At 37.1% G+C, this 15879-nt stretch overlaps 1 long non-coding RNA gene across 1 annotated transcript; it reads right to left on the bottom strand.

Annotated features, from left to right (window-relative positions):
* Nucleotides 1-930: 930 nt before the first annotated feature.
* LOC116658392 lies at nt 931-14664 on the bottom strand. The gene is made up of 3 exons (XR_004313771.1): nt 14604-14664; nt 7183-7270; nt 931-2686 (listed from the first exon to the last, which is right to left on the bottom strand). It is a non-coding gene; the product is annotated as an uncharacterized LOC116658392 (long non-coding RNA).
* Nucleotides 14665-15879: the final 1215 nt, after the last annotated feature.

The raw sequence follows: 15879 nt of genomic DNA, 5'->3' as shown, positions 1-15879 counted from the left end.
AAAGTGGGAGAGCAGAGGCAAACCTTCTGACTTTATCATGTTTCTTTTAGACATTAATAGCATCCATTTACAGATTGCCCCCATGTTCTAGAAAATCCTTCCTTAAGTGAATCTTCGCCTCCTCCATGTATCCTCCTCAAGCATCAAGGCAGAGGAATTTTAGAGGCAGCCAAGGAGGCTCTGGCTACTGCTGACTTTTGCTGTCATTAGAGAGTCAGCTTGTGGAGTATCAGAATGGGATTCATTTTGTTCAGAGAGCAGAAACATACTCCTCCTGATTCTGGTCCAGCCTCCTGATGTGACCAGCCCACTCCATCATAGGTATCAGTCCTACCTACTATCGGGCCCACAGACTCCTTTAATGAGTGAAATCACTCTGACGGTTTTCAGCATACATTAGCTTGCTGAACCCCTGTTGGAAAATTGAATGACAGGTTTGGCAATGATTCTTTAAAATTTTACTACAGAAAATAAGACAAGTGGATTTATCCCTATCGGTCATTTCCCCAGGGATGTCTGCACGGATCAGTAAGGACTAAATGAACGTCACAATGACTCACTGATGGCATATTGGGTGAGTTTGTTATGAACTTTGCTTATATTTCTAATCAAGGGTGAATATTATTGACTATTATATAATCTTCACCTTTCAGTTTTTCCCAGATATTTTAAACTGGATTGAAAGACATTTGTTCCCCCCTTAAATTTATTCTGACTATAGTGGCAGGTGCTTATTAATCATTAAAAGTGCTAATTGAGTGAATAAAAGATGAATGAATGAATCTATGAAGCAAAAACGCTAAGTAAAATGAATAGTTTTAATTTATAGCTATAATATTGCTACAAATATACCAAAAAATCAAATATATTATATATTGGCAGCTGTAAAAGATAACAAGGACAAATGAAAATACTGATTTTGTTATGTAATCAAATTAAAGGAATTTTTCATCTTGTTATGTCTAACTCTTACTGCAACAAAACAACACTAAAAGTGAATGAATCTGCTGATACACAACACTGGAGATGTAGGATTATGAGATAAGAAAGCTAATAATATCACATGAGATGATCAAACAATTTAAAGCATGATTTTCAGATATCTACCTCCATCAACCTGACCGAAAGTTATAGGTAAGCTTGAGACTGATCTTGACTGTCCTCTTTGGTTAAGCAGAACATCATATATTTTGGTTTAATAAAGAGTTTTAACAAGGAAGAGGAAAAATGGCAAGGTTAAAAAGAAAAACATCCTTTTACAAAACTGGATTATACAGATCTTGAAAGTCTGGCATTTCACTGTCAGGAGTGGATATGGAAGAGTAGCAGCCTCTGGTGTGACTCTGTAAAAAAGGGTCACTAAGTATTTCCAAAAAACCTCTAGAGTCTTCTTCATGGATTCTTTCCTGCAACTTTAAATCTCCCACAATCTCTTAACATTTTGTGGATCCCAGTTTTGACTCTGGGGAAAAATATCTGTTTTAAGCATCTGCTCCAATGTCTAAAGCTGAGAAATTTCCCAGGAGTATAGTGAGAACTGCTTTAGTTCCATCTTAATGCGATAGTCCCCAAGTCTTGGTGGCTTTGGCAGTTTTGTTGAGTGCTCTCACAATGATCTCTCTCACCCTCTTTATTATGGCTTTTGCTTTTACTGGAACTTTATTGAGATAACTGTAGGTTTGCATGCAGCGTAAGACAGGATAGAGTTTTATTGTGACTTTGCCCAGTTTCCCCCCAGTGGTAACATTTTGTAAAAGTGAAGTGTAATATCACAACCAGGATGTTGAAATTGACACATTCCACTGATCGTATTCAGATTTTGTGTTGTGTGTGTATGTGTGTTTATTAGTTCCATACTATTTTATTGATAACCTCTACTTTTTGCCAAATTATTTGCCCTAATTTTCTCCTCAGATGTTCTTCATTCAGGATATTTTCAAAGTGAAATCCACCCCACGTTGAACCTGGAATGTTCCACATCTGCCCCAAATTAGAGGCTCATTGGTTTACTATTCATCTTTTCAATGGTCTACATCAACTTTCTTCTCAACATTACAAAAGACAAATTTTCTTGGATTTAGATGAACATGAGTCATCTTTGGGTTAATCTGTTCCATCTGGGTATAGATTCCAGATTTTTCATGGTTTATTTGTTCATTCAAAAAATATTTACTGGTTGCTTACTGAGTCCTTAAAGTAGTATCCTAGGAGCTTGGTGTACAGTGGGAGACAACAAACATGATCTCTGCTCCCTGAGGGCTTATCATCTACTAGACAGCCAGGGATTGTGCCAACAAAAAACTGCCGGAATCTGTAGGTAGAGATTAGCTGAAGGGGGGTGGCCATGCTTTTAAAAAGTTCAATGAGTTTTCTCACTTGCCTCAACAAACAAATGACCTCCATCTACCCAAAGAAATAGGAGAATATGTTACAAGTAGGACTCAATGAGAAATATTGTAATAATATCCAGCTTTTGTCCTTCAAAGGGATTATGCAGCCAAGTGTAAAGCGATCCAAGCTATTATTCTAAGAGAAGATTTTCCTGAATTCTTTATTTTTTGTCCTTTAGTGTGACACTGGCCAAGCTGAAGGACCTAGTTCAGAGATTTCTTGTTGTAGAAAAGATACCACTTCCATCCTCTTCAGCTGGGCCAGAAGCTTTATGGTAGGATGATTCGACAGGAGCCTTGTGGGAAAAACCAGAAAGGAACAAAGAGAAAGAGCTGAATTTTTACCACACGTCCAAATCATAGTGTGAGCGAAATTTGCTATTAGGCCACCGCACATTTACTAAACAAATTTATAATCACTGTAGATCTTAGTCTCCAATGTTCAAATAGACAACATCCTTAGCTTCAAGGTTGACTTATTCAGAATCTCAGAATATACTTTGCAACTAACCTTTAGGGTCCACCCTTCTAAAATTCATTTCTTCTACTCAGACTATGCTCAAGTTATTTTGTGGTTGAAACTGCCAGGTTAGTCCACCTGCTCTTTTCCAGTCCAAAACTTGAATTCATTCTCTGGGCAAGGGTTTTTAGCCAAATTCTTGTTCAAGTGCATGCATTGATTCAAAGTTCTTTTTTGAATAAAAATCTGGCTTTGCACAGAGACCCTGTTATCAACTGTGTGCACCAATAGGGTAGCCCTCCCATCTGGGCTAGCATACAAGTCGGGATACTAAATTTGCACAGCAGAATGTTGGCTTTGCCACCTGCACACCTGTTATCTAAAGCATATGGCTCTCTCTTTAATCAACAACAAAACCACAGGCTCTTCAGGCACTCCTAGGAGATTTCAGTCCTGCCTCTGATCCAGCCCTTGGCAAAAGCTTGCTTGAAACATCTGATATTTGAAGGAGAGGCTTTAAGACATGCTAACTACACACTCCTTTAGATACCTAAGTTAAAACATTTCCCTCTTAAGTGTAAATATTTCAAAAACAATGTATCTGGACGCTCTCTGTAAGCCTCCCACAGGAGCTCTCTCTCTAAGATGGATTATAATGGAGGTAAATACATATTGACTTGTAGTTTATTTTGGCATCATTTGCAACTTTATATCTGATGAGCATGTTTGAAAACAAAGATGAGGGTGCAGAAAGCTGGAGGGGCCTATGTCCCTCACATATTTCTGGAGTTACCATATAGTCCTCACCTGCTTATTTCTGAAACTACTTTTATGATGGGAAATAAAGTTCTAAATTATTCAAACCACTGTCATTTTGAAATTTTTCTGTCAAATGCAGTGAGATAAAATCCTGACCAATAGCAATCCTAACAATCGTCTTGCTCATTACTTCATTTAAAAAATCATTTTTATCACCTAAAATATACTAGGTTAAGTATAGATAAAGAAACAGATAAAATACAGTCCTGCACTGAAAGGACAAGGAATCAATAAAAATATATTGAAAACCACATATATAATTTTAAACTTTTTACTGGTCATATTTAACAAAAAGCAAAAGTAACAGGTAAAATAGATTTTAATGATTTTCTTTACTTAACCTAATACATCACAAATAGTATCATTAACATTAAATCAATATAAAAATGTAGTAATGATATTGACCTCTTAACAGAGGCAGGCTTTGCAAAAATGGGAGCACCATTTTGTAGGTTGCCTTTTCATTGTGTTGATGATTTTCTTGGCTTTGTAGATGCTTTTTAATTTGATGTAGTCCCACTTGTCTATTTTTGCTTTTGTTGCCTGTGCTTTTCGTGTCATAGTTAAGAAATAATTGCCAAGATCAATGTCAAAAAACTTTCCCTCTGTTCTCTTCTAGGAAGTTTTAGGTCCCATGTTTAAGTCTTTAATCCATTTTGAGTTGATTTTGTGTATGGTATAAGATAAGGATCCAATTTCATTCATTTGCATGTGGATCCAGTTTTCCCAACACCATTTGTTGAAGAGACTGTCTTCTCATTGTGTATTTTTGGCAGCTTTGTCAAAGATCAGTTGTGTATGAATTTATTTCTAGGCTCTCTATTGTGTTCCATTGGTCTATATATCTGTCTTAATGACAGTACCATATTGTTTTAATTATTGTAGCTTTGTAATATATTTTGAAATCAGGAAGTGTAATGCGTCCAGCTTTATTCTTCTTTCTCATGATTGCTTTGGTTACGTGGACTCTTTTGTGGTCCAATTTTAGGGTTATTTTTTCTATTTCTTTAAAAAAAAATACCATAGGAATTTTGATAAGGATAGCATTGAATCTGTAGTTTGCTTTAGGTAGTATGAACATTTTAACCATATTTAGTCTTCCAATCTATGAACATACGATGTCTTTCCATTTATTTGTGTCTTCTTTAATTACTTTCACCCCTGTGCACTGTTAGTGGGAATGGAAAATAGTGCAGCCATTATGGAAAATAGAATGGAGGGTCTTCAAAAAATAAAAAGTTGAATTAACGTATGGTCCAGCAATCTCACTTCTGGATATATATCCAAAAGAATCAAAATCAGAATTTCAGAGTTCATTGCAGCAATATTCATAATAGCCAGGGTTTGGAAACAGTGTAAATGTACATCAATAAATGAATAGATAAAGAAAATGTTACACACAAAGATATATTATTTAGACTTTAAGAAAAAGGAATCCTGCCATGTGTGACAGAAGGAATGAATCTGGAGGATATTATGCTAAATGAAACCAGTGAGTCAAAGGACAAATATTACATTATTCCACTTATGTGAGGTACCTAAAATAATCAAACTGATAGAGGCAAATAGTTGAATGTTGGTTGCTAGGGGCTGAGGGGAGAGGGAAATGAGTTGTTCAACAGTTAAAATTTCAGTTTTGCAAGATGATAACTTTCTAGAGATCTGCTGAACAATGAAGTGCCTATAGTTAACAATACTGCATTGTATACTTCATCTGTTAAAGGGGTAGATCTCATGTTAAGTAGTCTTACCAACATTTTTAAAAATGAAAAAAATAGTATTGAGGGATTTTATGTCTATTTTTCATACTAGGCCTTCAAAATCCAGTGTATATTTTAATTTACAGCACATCTCAATTTTGACTAATGTATTTAAAGTGCTCGGGAACACATGTGGTTAATGGCTTTCATATTGGACAGCACATATCTGAGTATATGTGTGTGTGTGCATACGTCTGTGTACATGTATGCTTGTACACACATAATCCAATGTGTAAACAGATAATAATACCCTGGGGTAAATGCTTCAGCAGACACATTTACCAGATGATTTGTGTTGCAAAAATGAAACATCTAACTGTCTGGAAGCAAAGAGGAATGGAGAGTTCATGAGGACCATAAAAAAAAAGATTAGATCGCTGACAGGTAAATGAAAAGAAGAATACAGTCAAGAGAAATACAGCCAGTTTTGAGAATTATAATTTTTATTATTTGAGAAATATAAAATCAAGACAAAAAATGGATAAAACATGACTACACAGTAAAATGAATGATTATAAAGTGAATTCTAATCCAGCTATCACCCAGGTCAAGAAATAGAATATTGTCATAGCTCAGAAACCTGCCACATACCTTTTTCTGGTCATACTTTGTCTCTCATCCCAGAAGTAGCAATTATCCTAATCTTAAGGTAGTCATTTTCTTGCTTTTCTTTATAATTTTACTATCTATCTATCTATCTGTCTGAATAATGTAATTTATATTTACTTGTTGTTGAACTTTTATAAACAGAGTAAGAATATAACAGAACTTTTATAAACAGAAAATGTATGATCCCTTCGTGTTTTGCTTCTTTCATTCAACATTGTGTTTTTAAGATTTGTACATATTACAGTGTGTAGCCTCAGCTTATTCCTTTTCATTTGTGTGTAGTATTTTATTGTATGAATACACTGTAGTTTAGCCATTCTACTTTTGATGGACATTTGAGTTGGTTTAGGTTTAGAACAATATGAACAATGGATCTGCAAATGATATTACATATATATTCTATGGCACAGGTTTCAAAAATTTTTTTAGGGTGTTAAAATTATTAAATTTTTTTAAGTAACTAAAGCTCTATATATCTTGTGATGATTTTCAGTCTACTCTATCTGACATGATATAGTTAATGTTTGTAACACCCTTCTTTTGGTTAATGCTTGTGTAATACCTTTTCCATATTTTTATTCTTTTTTATACCTTTATATTTTGTATGTTTCTCATATAAATATTATAGCCTTGGATTTTGTTTTTCATCCTGACAAGTTTTAGTGCATTAATTGATGCATTTAGTCCATTTACATTTAATGTAATCACTCATATAGATCAGGTCTGATTAAATCAGGTCTGAGTCTAAATCTGTCATCTTACTATGTTCTTTCTCGCCTATTTTATGTTTTATTTTCTCTCTCCTTGCTTACTTTTGGACTGATGGGGTCTTTTATTATCCCATGTTCCTCTCTACTATTAGTTTCTAGTATTTTAATGGTTTTCCTAGAAATTATATGAAGAACCTATAATATATCAAATTCAAATATTAATTAATACAATTCACTATCCTCTAAGGAGTACAAGAATCTTGTAACACTTTAGTTTTATTTATCCCCCTCCCAATATATGTGTTATTTTTGTTGTAAATATTAATTATATACTTACATGTATAAGTGAAACTTTTACAAAACAAAATTCGCACCTACCTTTTTAGATCAGCACCTGCCTTCAGAGCTGAAGTGTCTTTGCTTCTTAGGCTTACCTTTCTCTGTCTTTGAGTTCTTGCCTTCTGGACTTGGTCTGAAGCTTTCTCAATCTCTTGTTAGATCTTCACTATCTTTAAGTATTTCCTAAATCGATAAATTAAATCCAATTAGGAGGCCATCAAATTGGTCTAAATTAAAGATGATCATGTAGAATGGGGTGACAAGGAAATATTTTAAAAAGATTATTGAATGACTGGTTTGGGGTCCCAGTTTCATGTGAAGGTTAGTGTTCCTTCTATAATGATCTATACCTTACATACTTTCAAGACTTTAATGCCAGGAAAAAAATGTCTTCCCATCCTACTTTCTGTGGTTTTTTCCCTCAAGTTAAAAAATAAATAATTACAATTCTGTGAGTAGCTAGGAGCACAATTTAATGCTCAATAGTCCTAACTTGGCTTCTGTGTCTTACTTAGCTACTTTGTATTTCAAAATGGCTTTTTTATGTTTAAAGTTTCTCAGTTACTTTTTTTTTTTTTAACATTTTTTATTGATTTATAATCATTTTACAATGTTGTATCAAATTCCAGTGTTCAGCACAATTTTTCAGTTATTCATGGACATATACACACTCATTGTCACATTTTTTTCTCTGTGAGTTACCATAACATTTTGTGTATATTTCCCTGTGCTATACAGTGTAGTCTATTCTACAATTTTGAAATCCCAGTCTATCCCTTCCCACCCTCCACCCCTCTGGTAACCACAAGTCTGTATTCTCTGTCTGTGAGTCTATTTCTGTCCTTTATTTACGCTTTGTTTTTGTTTGTTTGTTTTTGTTTTTGGTTTTGTTTTTTAGATTCCACATATGAGCGATCTCATATGGTATTTTTCTTTCTCTTTCTGGCTTACTTCACTTAGAATGACATTCTCCAGGAGCATCCATGTTGCTGCAAATGGCATTATGTTGTCGGTTTTTATGGCTGAGTAGTATTCCATTGTATAAATATACCACCTCTTCTTTATCCAGTCACCTGTTGATGGACATTTAGGCTGTTTCCATGTTTTGGCTATTGTAAATAGTGCTGCTATGAACATTGGGGTGCAGGTGTCATCCTGAAGTAGATTTCCTTCTGGATACAAGCCCAGGAGTGGGATTCCTGGGTCATATGGTAAGTCTATTCCTAGTCTTTTGAGGAATCTCCACACTGTTTTCCATAGTGGCTGCACCAAACTGCATTCCCACCAGCAGTGTAGGAGGGTTCCCCTTTCTCCACAGCCTCTCCAGCATTTGTCATTTGTGGATTTTTGAATGACGGCCATTCTGACTGGTGTGAGGTGATACCTCATTGTAGTTTTGATTTGCATTTCTCTGATAATTAGTGATATGGAGCATTTTTTCATGTGCTTTTTGATCATTTGTATGTCTTCCTTGGAGAATTGCTTGTTTAGGTCTTCTGCCCGTTTTTGGATTGGGTTGTTTATTTTTTTCTTATTGAGTCGTATGAGCTGCTTATATATTCTGGAGATCAAGCCTTTGTCGGTTTCACTTGCAAAAATTTTCTCCCATTCCGTAGGTTTTCTTCTTGTTTTATTTCTGGTTTCCTTTGCTGTGCAGAAGCTTGTAAGTTTCATTAGGTCCCATTTGTTTATTCTTGCTTTTATTTCTTCTAGGAGAAAATTTTTTAAATCTGTGTCAGGTAATGTTTTGCCTATGTTTTCCTCTAGGAGGTTTATTGTATCTTGTCTTATGTTTAAGTCTTTAATCCATTTTGAGTTGATTTTTGTATATGGTGTAAGGGAGTGTTCTAGCTTCATTGTTTTACATGCTGCTGTCCAGTTTTCCCAACACCATTTGCTGAAGAGACTGTCTTTATTCCATTGTATATTCTTGCCTCCTTTGTCAAAGATGAGTTGACCAAAAGTTTGTGGGTTCATTTCTGGGCTCTCTGTTCTGTTCCATTGGTCTATATGTCTGTTTTGGTACCAATACCATGCTGTCTTGATGACTGTAGCTCTATAGTATTGTCTGAAGTCTGGGAGAGTTATTCCTCCAGCCTCTTTCTTTCTCTTCAGTAATGCTTTGGCAATTCTAGGTCTTTGATGGTTCCATATGAATTTTATTATGATTTTTTCTAGTTCTGTGAAATATGTCCTGGGTCATTGGATAGGGATTGCATTAAATCTGTAGATTGCCTTGGGCAGTGTGACCATTTTAACAATATTGATTCTTCCAATCCAAGAGCATGGAATATCTTTCCATTTTTTAAAGTCTTCTTTAATTTCCTTCATCAATGGTTTATAGTTTTCTGTGTATAATTCTTTCACCTCCTTGGTTAGATTTATTCCCAGATATTTTATTACTTTGGGTGCTATTTTAAAGGGGATTGTTTCTTTACTTTCTTCTTCTGTTGATTTATCGTTAGTGTAAAGAAATGCAACTGATTTTTGAACGTTAATTTTGTAACCTGCTACCTTGCTGAATTCTTCAATCAGCTCTAGTAGCTTTTGTGTGGTTCTTTTAGGGTTTTCTACATATAGTAACATGTCATCAGCATATAATGACACTTTTACCTCTTCTTTTCCAATTTGGATCCCTTTTATTTCTTTCTCTTGCCTGACTGCTGTGGCTAGGACTTCCAGGACTATGTTGAATAGGAGTGGTGATAGTGGCCATCCTTGTCTTGTCCCAGATTTTAGTGGGAAGCTTTTGAGTTTTTCATCATTGAGTACTATGCAGGCTGTAGGTTTGTCATATATAGCTTTTATTATGTTGAGATATGTTCCCTCTATACCCACTTTGGCGAGAGTTTTTATCATAAATGGGTGTTGAATTTTATCAAATGCTTTTCCTGCATCGATTGAGATGATCATGTGGTTTTTGTCCTTTCTCTTGTTGATGTGATGTATTACACTGATTGATTTGCGTATGTTGAACCAGCCTTGTGTCCCTGGGATGAACCCCACTTGGTCATGATGTATAATCTTTTTTATGTGTTGTTGGATTCTATTTGCTAAAATTTTGGTGAGGATTTTGGCGTCTACGTTCATCAGTGATATTGGCCTATAATTCTCTTTTTTTGTAGTGTCTTTGCCTGGTTTTGGTATCAGGGTGATGGTGGCTTCATAGAATGAGTTTGGGAGTATTCTCTCCTTTTCAATCGTCTGGAAGAGTTTGAGAAGGACTGGTATGAGTTCTTCTTTGTATGTTTGGTAGAATTCCCCGGTGAAGCCGTCCGGTCCTGGACTTTTATTTGTAGGGAGGTTTTGAATTGCTGTTTCTACTTCCTTTCTAGTGATCGGATTGTTCAAGTGTTCAGATTCTTCTTGATTCAGTTTTGGTGGACAGTATGTTTCCAGAAACTTGTCCATCTCCTCTAGGTTATCCAGTTTGGTTCCATATAGTTTTTCATAATATTCTCGTATGATATTCTGTATTTCTATTTTGTTTGTTGTAATTTCTCCATTTTCCTTTCTTATTTTGCTAATTTGTGCTCTCTCTTTTTTCTTCTTTGTGAGTTTGGCCAGAGGTTTGTCGATTTTATTTACTTTTTCAAAAAACCAGCTTTTGGTTTGGTTGATTTTTTCTATGGTCTTGTTAATCTCTATTGTATTTAATTCCTCTCTGATCTTTATTATTTCCTTCCTTCTGCTGCTTTTTGGGGCTTTTTGTTCTTCTTTTTCTAATTCATTCAGGTGGTGGGTTAAATTGTTTATTTGAGATTGTTCTTTTTTGAGGAAGGCCTGTATCACTATAAACTTCCCTCTTAGCACTGCTTTTGCTGTGTCCCATAGGTTTTGAGTGGTTGTGCTTTCATTATCATTTGTCTCAAGGTATTTTTTAATTTCAGCTTTGATTTCCTCATTGATCCATTGTTTTTTCAGTAACATATTGTTTAATCTCCATGCTTTCCTTTTTTTCTCCTTTGTTTCTCTGTTGTTGATTTCCAGTTCCATGGCATTGTGGTCAGTAAAGATGCTTGAGATAATTTCTATCTTCTTAAAATTGTTGAGGTTTCTTTTGTGCCCAAGTACATGATCGATCCTGGAAAATGTTCCATGTGCACTTGAAAAGAATGTATATCCTATTTTTTGGGGGTGTAATGCTCTGAAAATATCCACCAAATCTAGTTTTTCTATTGTAGTATTTACTTTCTCTGTTGCCTTGTTTATTTTCTGTCTGGAAGATCTGTCTAGTGATGTTAATGCGGTGTTAAAATCTCCAACTATGATTGTATTCCCATCAATATCCCCCTTTATCTCTGTTAGTAATTCTTGTATGTACTTAGGTGCTCCTATATTGGGTGCATATATATTAACGAGTGTAATATCCTCATCTTGTATCACTCCTTTAATCATTATAAAATGTCCTTCTTTATCTTTCTTTATGGCCTTTGTTTTAAAGTCTATTTTGTCTGAAATCAGTACTGCAACACCTGCTTTTTTGGCTTTTCCATTTGCATGGAATATCCTTTTCCATCCTTTCACTCTCAATCTATATGTGTCCTTCTCCCTAAAGTGGGTCTCTTGTATGCAGCATATTGAAGGTTCTTGCTTTATTATCCAGTCTGCCACTCTGTGTCTTTTGACTGGAGCATTTAGTCCATTAACATTTACAGTAATTAATGATAGATGTGTGTTTATTGCCATTTTGAACTTATCTTTGCAGTTGAATTGGTATATCCTCTTTGTTCCTTTCTTCTTCCTTTTGTGGTTTGGTAATTTTCCTTTGTATTATCATGGATTTTATTTAATTTTTGTGACTCCTTTGTAAATTTTTGGCTTGTGGTTACCCTTTTTTGTAAATCTGTCAACCCATTACTATAACTGTTTTTATTAAACTGATAGTAACATGATCTCAAACCCATCCTACTGTTAAAAAAATTTAAAAAAGAAAGAAAAAAATATTCTATATTTCCCTGCCTCCCTCTCCCACTCTCAGTGATTTGTATGTCTTCTTTTATAATTTCATGTTTACTTTATTTGTAATTCATGAGTTATCACCTTTCCAGTTGTGTGTTTCTCATTTCTGTAGCATCCTGCTGCTTTTCTATTTAGAATAGCCCTTTCAATATTTCTTTTAGCATGGGTTTAGTGTTGCTAAACTCCTGCAGCTTTTTTTTTTTTTGTCTGTGAAACTCTTTATTTCTCCTTCTATCCTTAAGGATAGCCTTGCTGGATAAAGGATCCTAGGCTGCATCTTTTTTTCATTCAGAGCTTTGAATATATCTTGCCACTCCCTTCTGGCCTGTAGTGTTTGTGTAGAGAAATCAGCTGAGAGCCTTATGGGGGTTCCCTTGTAACTTACTCTTTGCTTTTCTCTTGCTGCCTTTAGAATCATTTCTTTATCCTTGACTCTGGCCATCTTGATTATGATATGTCTTGGTGTGGGTCTATTTGGGTTCTTCCTGTTTGGGACCCTCTGAGCTTCCTGTACTTGGATATCTGATTCCTTCTTTAAGTTTGGGAAGTTTTCAGTCATGATTTCTTCAAAAACCTTTTCAATCCCCTTTGATCTTTCTTCTCCTTCTGGGACCCCTATTATGCGAAGATTGGGACGCTTTATATTATCCCATAGGTCCCTTATGCTATTTTCATTATTTTTTATTTGCTTCTCTTGTAGTTCTTCTGAATGGGTGCTTTCTATTGCCCTGACTTCTAGATCACTAATTCGTTCCTCTGCATTATCTAGTCGGCTTTGCACAGCTATTAGATCATTCCTCATCTCTGTCAATGAGTTTACCCATTCTACTTGGCTCTTCTTTATAGCTTCAATTTCATTTTTGACATATTTTTTTATCTCTAAACACTCTTTTAATTCCTTCAGCAGTTCGATCACTCCTTTTTTGAAATCTTGATCTAGTAGGCTATCGATGTCTATTTCGTTGATCTTTCTTTCAGAGGATTTCTCTTGTTCTTTTAATTGGGAAAGGTTTTTCTGCTTCTTCATCTTGCTCATACCTCTTTGGCACTGTGGTTTATGGAGTATCAATTGTTTATTTTGGTCCTTAAGGATTTTATCTATCTGATGCCTATTTAGGAATAGAACTTAGGAAAAAAAGAAAAAAAAATAAGAGAGAGAGAGAAAGAATTTTAAAAGAAGGGAGAAAGAGGGTTTGAAAACAGTGTATAATGAATAATAGAAGAGTGAGTTGAAGCAGAGTATTAATCGGGTTGAGACGTCCTTTTAAAACCTTTACAAAAAAAGGGGGGGGGGGATAAATAGATGTATTTGAAACCTGTGTCTAATCAATAGCAGGACATCAAAACCCAAGAGAAATAGAAATGAATTAAGAAGTAAAGATTAAGAGTAATAGAAAATAGAACAGGTAAAAACAGATTTAAAAAAAAAGGGGGGGGGGGTTGTCGGTGTTCTCCTGGAGTCTGTGTGCTTTTAATGTGAGGTCTTTCTGTCTTCGTCCTGTTTTGGAAGCTCAGCTTGCTGTTTTCAGAGGCCCTCCGTTGGCGCCCTCTTCTGTGCTGCTCCCAGCACCTGTCGGCAAGCAGATCGCGCCTCCTCCTAACACTGGGTCAGGTGCCGCTCTCTGCTGTGGGCGGGCGGGTCGTTGCCCCTCCGGATGCCGCAGTCAGATGTTGCAGACTGGCCAGGTAGGAGGGCGGGTCGTGCCCCCTCCCAGCACCTCGGTCAGGGGCTGTGTTCCTGCCCAAAAGGTGGGGGGGGGAGGGGCGCTCTCCCTCTACCTGCGCCGCCGGTAGTTCCGCTCTCTGTGCGGCTGCGCGCTCCGCCCTGGTCGGCGCTCCATAGGTGGGCTGAGGGGAAGACCGAGGGACAGCCCTGTCCCTGCTCCGAGCCAAAACCCAGCTCCTTGTTTGTCTTTGTGGAGTAAGTTCTCTGAGGGACCAGGATGGAGGATCCTATCTGCCCTGGGCTGCAGGCCAGTCTCAGTCTGGCCTTTGAGGCTGCTAAGCCCTTCAGTGCGGATGCAGGTTTCGCCCCCGCCCCCGCCTGAGTGCTCAGCGCGGAGGATATGGCGGCAGTGCCTTGAGCCCCGCCTCTCTTCCACCGAAAACTTTCCGCGGGTTTTCAGAGATGGGGGTGTGCACCCTTCCCCCGAGAGCACATCAACCTTGCTGTTTTATGGAGGGGCCAGGTTGTTCTGCCCTGTGCACCCAGAGCCACGGCGCGCAGCCCCTTGCGTTCCCCCGGGGCTGCCTCCATGCAGCCACTTCCGTCCTCCGCCCGGCTTGTGCAGCCTGGCCCTGCCCGCCACTGCCGGCTGCGTCTCAGGCTGGGTGTCGGGGGAACGCTCTGTGCCCGTTTAACTTAGTTCTGTCAGTCAAGGGCTGCTCTGTACAGATCCGAGCCTCGGAGGCTCCCCCTCCGTCCCGCTGGCCTCTCAGTTGGAGAGGGGAGACCCAGCGAGCGAGCGCCAGTCCTCCTTTGCCGCTCCCTCCCCGCGGGACCCGTCCCGCGCTGCTTTGCCTTTTAGTTCTTTCTTTTTTCCTTTTCTCCTACCAGATTTTTGGCGTCTTTATCTTTTGAAGAGGGCGATGTTCTGTCGGAGTTCCACAGGTGCTCTGGTTGGCTGAGTGGGTCTGTAGATGTGGGTCTTGGTGTATTTGTGGGAGAGGGTGACCTGCGAGCGTCCTTCTACCCCGCCATCTTCTCCGTCTTCCTCAATTACTTTTGAAAATAGGAAAGGATAATAAATAGCAAATAAATTTTAAAGTAGATTGGTTGATAGACTTAAGCTACTAGTTTCAAGGGCAGTCTACCCAGGCAATATCAATAAAAGCAAAAATAAACAAATGAGACCTAATTAAACTTACAAGCTTTTGCACAGCAAAGGAAGCCATAAGCAAAACAAAAAGACAGCCTACAGAATGGGAGAAAATATTTGCAAATGATGCGACTGACAAGGGCTTAATTTCCAGAATATGCAAACAGCTCATACAACTTAATAACAAAACAAAACAAAACAAAACAAAAAAAAAAAACACAGTCCATAAATGGGCAGAAGACCTGAACAAGCAATTCTCCAGTGAAGACATATGAATGACCAATAGGCACATGAAAAAGTGCTCAATATCACTAATTATGAGAGAAACGCAAATCAAAACTACAATGAGGTATCTCCTCAAACCAGTCAGAATGGCCATCATTCAAAAGTCCACAGACAAAAACTGCTGGAGAGGGTGTGGAGAAACTACATTCCCACCTTTTATACTGCTGGTAGGAATGTAGTTTGGTGCAACCATTATGGAAAACAGTATGGAGATTCCTCAAAAAACTAAAAATAGATTTACCATATGATCCAGCAATCCAATGCCTGGGTATATATCCAGAGGGAACTCTAATTTGAAAAGATATATACACCTCAATGTTTATAGCAGCACTATATATAGGAGCCAAAACATGGAAAAAACCTAAATGTCCATCAACAGATAACTAGATAAAGAAGCTGTGGTATATTTATACTATGGAATACTACTCAGCCATAAAAAATAATAAAATATTGCCATTTGCATCAACATGGATGGATCTGGAGATCATCATTTTAAATGACATAAGCCAGAAAGAGAAAGAAAAATAGCATGTGATATCACTTATGTATGGAATCTAAAAAAAAAAAAAAAGACACAGATGAACTTATTTACAAAGCAGAAACAGACTCACAGACATAGAAAGCAAACTCATAGTTAGCAGGGAGGTAAGGGGGTGGGAAGGGATAAAATGGGAGTTTGAGATTTGCAGATACTAACTACTATATATAAAATAAACAAAAAGTTTA

The sequence above is a fragment of the Camelus ferus genome, chromosome 20, assembly GCF_009834535.1.
Source record: "Camelus ferus isolate YT-003-E chromosome 20, BCGSAC_Cfer_1.0, whole genome shotgun sequence".
NCBI lineage: Eukaryota > Metazoa > Chordata > Mammalia > Artiodactyla > Camelidae > Camelus > Camelus ferus.
This window is presented reverse-complemented; position numbering and strand designations above follow the sequence as displayed.